We start from the raw sequence: 5,339 nt of genomic DNA, 5'->3' as shown, positions 1-5,339 counted from the left end.
GGGGTGTTGCGCCAACCACAGCTAACCTTGGTGCCCAAATACACGCGATTGAAGTGCAGGCTTTACATCTGGTCAGCTAGGGCCAGGGCTCAAAATAGGTCTCATTTAGCCAGCCCGATGATTCGGCTGGAGCGCCGAGGTGCCCGGCAGCAGGACTTTGACAACCGTGTCCCGCTGGCTCTGTCCACGCCGGATCTAACAAACCACACTCTCTGCCCTGCGTACCCGCAATGCACACACACACACACATGCACTGCCCCAGCACACACACATACAGGGTCGACACAGGCAGCATTAGTACAAGCTCCACACACACACACACACGTGTACACACACACATGTACTGCTCCAGCACACAAAACAGGGTCGACATGGGCAGCATTAGTACAAGTTACACACACACACACACACACACTGCCCCAGCACACAAAACAGGGTCGACATGGGCAGCATTAGTACAAGTTACACACACACACACACACACTGCCCCAGCACACACACAGGGTCAACACGGGCAGCATTAGTACAAGTTACACACACACACACGCACACACATGCACTGCCCCAGCACACAAAACACGGTCAACACGGGCAGCAATAGTACAAGCTACACACACACACACACACACGCACACAAAACAGGGTCGACATGGGCAGCATTAGTACAAGTTACACACACACACACACACACTGCCCCAGCACACAAAGCAGGGTCAACACGGGCAGCAATAGTACAAGCTACACACACACACACACACACGTACACACTCTGATGCATAAGACAGGCTGGGCTGGGTTAAACCAATGATCCATTGATCCCTGCTGAAGTGGGCTATGTCCAGATGGCCTGGAAGTACCCGGAAAATCACCACCCAGTTTCTCATGTTCAGAGCTTAGAAGCTGGTAATCCACCTCTGTGCCTGCCTGCCTAGGTAGAAAGATAGAAATGTGACAGCAGGAAAAGGCTGTGATACGGACTCTCTGCCCTGCCTATCCCCTCCACCTGCTCAGCTCTGCCATCCTTACCCCCCAGACCCATGCACACAGGCAGGCGCCCTGTTCCCCCCGTATTAAAAGTAAATCGCATTGTTAGTCTGGACGCATCCCTGCTTCACTTTTGTCAGGCTCACGTTTTTATTTTGTGTCTGCTGCTGATTTTTCTTTAATATTAATGGTGTTTTCTGATTAGCCGGGGCATGTCTGATTTTGCTTTGAGAACTAATTAAGCCCTGCGAATGTATTAATTTCTCCCCTGCTGCGAATGAGATCCCTTGGGGGGAGGGGGAGGGGGGGTGTCCTTCCATTCCCCGCCGATGCTACCCTTCGGCTCGGATGAATGTGGACCCAGGCTTAACCCCCGGAATGCATTTTCGGGATTTAGAAGCCTGCGCGATCAGGAGCTGTGCGTGCCCACTTACTTCTGACTCCCACGTGGCATCTGCTCTACATATTCCCTAAATAAGCTTCTTTGGACATGTCAGATACTGCTGCAGTGCGGCGGGCGAAGGAAGAGGAAAGGGGACTGAATGCGTTCCCCGAGGAGATGAAGTTTATCCCCCGACAGGTGTGAAAAGGGAGGTTTCTGCGTAGGGGGTGTGGGGAGAGAGCCAAAAAAAAAAAACCTGAGATGACAACAGGGAGCTGCAGCAGAGCTTGGGAATGAGATACACCAGGGTACAAGGGGGAAGGAGCCTAGAGTGAGACACCTGGGGGGCACAGAGAGAGAGAGAGGCACACAGGTGCACACAGAATCTCGAATGAGACGCTCAGGTGTGCACTGCGAAGGGCTACAGAAACACTGGCACAAAAAACTGAGAGCGAGACGCCAGGGAGACACAGAGAGAGAGAGAGAGAGAGAGAGAGAGTCACACAGGTGCACACAGAATCTGTGAATGAGAGACGCTCAGGTGTGCACGGCGAAGGGCTACAGAAACACTGGCACAAAAAACTGAGAGCGAGACGCCAGGGAGACACAGAGAGAGAGAGAGAGAGAGAGAGAGAGTCACACAGGTGCACACAGAATCTGTGAATGAGAGACGCTCAGGTGTGCACTGCGAAGGGCTACAGAAACACTGGCACAAAAAACTGAGAGCGAGACGCCAGGGAGACACAGAGAGAGAGAGAGAGAGAGAGAGAGTCACACAGGTGCACACAGAATCTGTGAATGAGAGACGCTCAGGTGTGCACGGCGAAGGGCTACAGAAACACTGGCACAAAAAACTGAGAGCGAGACGCCAGGGAGGCAGAGAGAGAGAGTCACACAGGTGCACACAGAATCTGTGAATGAGAGACGCTCAGGTGTGCACTGCGAAGGGCTACAGAAACACTGGCACAAAAAACTGAGAGCGAGACGCCAGGGAGGCACAGAGAGAGAGAGAGAGAGAGAGTCACACAGGTGCACACAGAATCTGTGAATGAGAGACGCTCAGGTGTGCACGGCGAAGGGCTACAGAAACACTGGCACAGAAAACTGAGAGCGAGACGCCAGGGAGGCAGAGAGAGAGAGTCACACAGGTGCACACAGAATCTGTGAATGAGAGACGCTCAGGTGTGCACTGCGAAGGGCTACAGAAACACTGGCACAAAAAACTGAGAGCGAGACGCCAGGGAGGCACAGAGAGAGAGAGAGAGAGAGAGAGTCACACAGGTGCACACAGAATCTGTGAATGAGAGACGCTCAGGTGTGCACGGCGAAGGGCTACAGAAACACTGGCACAGAAAACTGAGAGCGAGACGCCAGGGAGGCACAGAGAGAGAGAGAGTCACACAGGTGCACACAGAATCTGAGAATGAAAGACGCTCAGGTGTCCATGGCGAAGGGCTACAGAAACACTGGCACAAAAAACAGAGCAAGACACCAGTGAGGCACAGAGAGAGAGAGAGGCAGTGATCCACACAGCTTGAAAGCGAGACACTCGGGGAGTCAGAGAGAGAGAGGCACACAGGTGCACACAGAATCTGAGAATGAGAGACGCTCAGGTGTGCACGGCGAAGGGCTACAGAAACACTGGCACAAAAAACTGACAGCGAGACGCCAGGGAGGCACAGAGAGAGAGAGAGAGAGGCACACAGGTGCACACAGAATCTGAGAATGAGAGACGCTCAGGTGTGCACTGCGAAGGGCTACAGAAACACTGGCACAAAAAACTGAGAGCGAGACGCCAGGGAGGCACAGAGAGAGAGAGAGGCACACAGGTGCACACAGAATCTGAGAATGAGAGACGCTCAGGTGTGCACGGCGAAGGGCTACAGAAACACTGGCACAAAAAACTGAGAGCGAGACGCCAGGGAGGCACAGAGAGAGAGAGAGAGAGAGAGAGGCAGTGATCCACACAGCTTGAAAGCGAGACACCCGGGGAGTCAGAGAGAGAGAGGCACACAGGTGCACACAGAATCTGAGAATGAGAGACGCTCAGGTGTGCACGGCGAAGGGCTACAGAAACACTGGCACAAAAAACTGAGAGCGAGACGCCAGGGAGGCACAGAGAGAGAGAGAGAGAGAGTCACACAGGTGCACACAGAATCTCGAATGAGACGCTCAGGTGTGCACGGCGAAGGGCTACAGAAACACTGGCACAAAAAACTGAGAGCGAGACGCCAGGGAGGCACAGAGAGAGAGAGAGAGAGAGAGAGGCAGTGATCCACACAGCTTGAAAGCGAGACACCCGGGGAGTCAGAGAGAGAGAGTCACACAGGTGCACACAGAATCTCGAATGAGACGCTCAGGTGTGCACGGCGAAGGGCTACAGAAACACTGGCACAAAAAACTGAGAGCGAGACGCCAGGGAGGCACAGAGAGAGAGAGAGAGAGAGAGAGGCAGTGATCCACACAGCTTGAGAGCGAGACACCCGGGGAGTCAGAGAGAGAGACGAGAGGCACATGGGTCACATCACTAAGTCTGGAGTCAGAGAATCTTGCAGAATTTGCTGCCTCTTTAGACTGTACAGCGTGCGTGGGTGGTGGAGGGGTGTGAGCTAATGGTGAATGCCCTTGTGTGTGCTTGAGGGAGTATTTCTAAGCCCCTGCCTCTCTGGCACTGATGAGCCCTTGAAGACAGCGGCAGTAAATTGGCAGTTAAGAGGCTTCTTGAAGCCTGAATTTCTGTAGGCTCAGGAGATAGAGAGAGAGAGAGGGCGAGGTGCATTGGTAGAGCTGTGCACGTGGGTGCATGTGCACGGGGAGATCGCGATACTGGAATGGCAGGCGGCACTGCAAGGCAGGAGTGAGGTGCATTGGCAGAGCTGTGTGTGAGGGTCTCAGTACTGGAATAGCAGGAGGTGCTTCAGGGCAGGAGTGAGGTGCATTGGCAGAGCTGTGTGTGAGGGTCTCAGTACTGGAATAGCAGGAGGTGCTGCAGGGCAGGAGTGAGGTGCATTGGCAGAGCTGTGTGTGAGGTTCTCAGTACTGGAGTAGCAGGAGGTGCTGCAGGGCAGGAGTGAGGTGCATTGGCAGAGCTGTGTGTGAGGGTCTCAGTACTGGAATAGCAGGGGGTGCTGCAGGGCAGGAGTGAGGTGCATTGGCAGAGCTGTGTGTGAGGGTCTCAGTACTGGAATAGCAGGAGGTGCTGCAGGGCAGGAGTGAGGTGCATTGGCAGAGCTGTGTGTGAGGGTCTCAGTACTGGAATAGCAGGAGGTGCTGCAGGGCAGGAGTGAGGTGCATGGGCAGAGCTGTTTGTGAGGGTCTCAGTACTGGAATAGCAGGGGGTGCTGCAGGGCAGGAGTGAGGTGCATTGGCAGAGCTGTGTGTGAGGGTCTCAGTACTGGAATAGCAGGGGGTGCTGCAGGGCAGGAGTGAGGTGCATTGGTAGAGCTGTGTGTGAGGGTCTCAGTACTGGAATAGCAGGAGGTGCTGCAGGGCAGGAGTGAGGTGCATTGGCAGAGCTGTGTGTGAGGGTCTCAGTACTGGAATAGCAGGAGGTGCTGCAGGGTAGGAGTGAGGTGCATTGGTAGAGCTGTGTGTGAGGGTCTCAGTACTGGAATAGCAGGGGGTGCTGCAGGGCGGGAGTGAGGTGCATTGGCAGAGCTGTGTGTGAGGGTCTCAGTACTGGAATAGCAGGAGGTGCTGCAGGGCAGGAGTGAGGGTGCATTGGTAGAGCTGTGTGTGAGGGTCTCAGTACTGGAATAGCAGGGGGTGCTGCAGGGCGGGAGTGAGGTGCATTGGCAGAGCTGTGTGTGAGGGTCTCAGTACTGGAATAGCAGGAGGTGCTGCAGGGCAGGAGTGAGGTGCATTGGTAGAGCTGTGTGTGAGGGTCTCAGTACTGGAATAGCAGGGGGTGCTGCAGGGCAGGAGTGAGGTGCATTGGTAAAGATGTGTGTGAGGGTCTCAGTACTGGAATAGC

This window comes from Rhinatrema bivittatum, chromosome 19 (assembly GCF_901001135.1).
Source record: "Rhinatrema bivittatum chromosome 19, aRhiBiv1.1, whole genome shotgun sequence".
NCBI lineage: Eukaryota > Metazoa > Chordata > Amphibia > Gymnophiona > Rhinatrematidae > Rhinatrema > Rhinatrema bivittatum.
The sequence above is the reverse complement of the archived record's forward strand: the minus strand, read 5'-3'. Positions refer to the sequence as shown.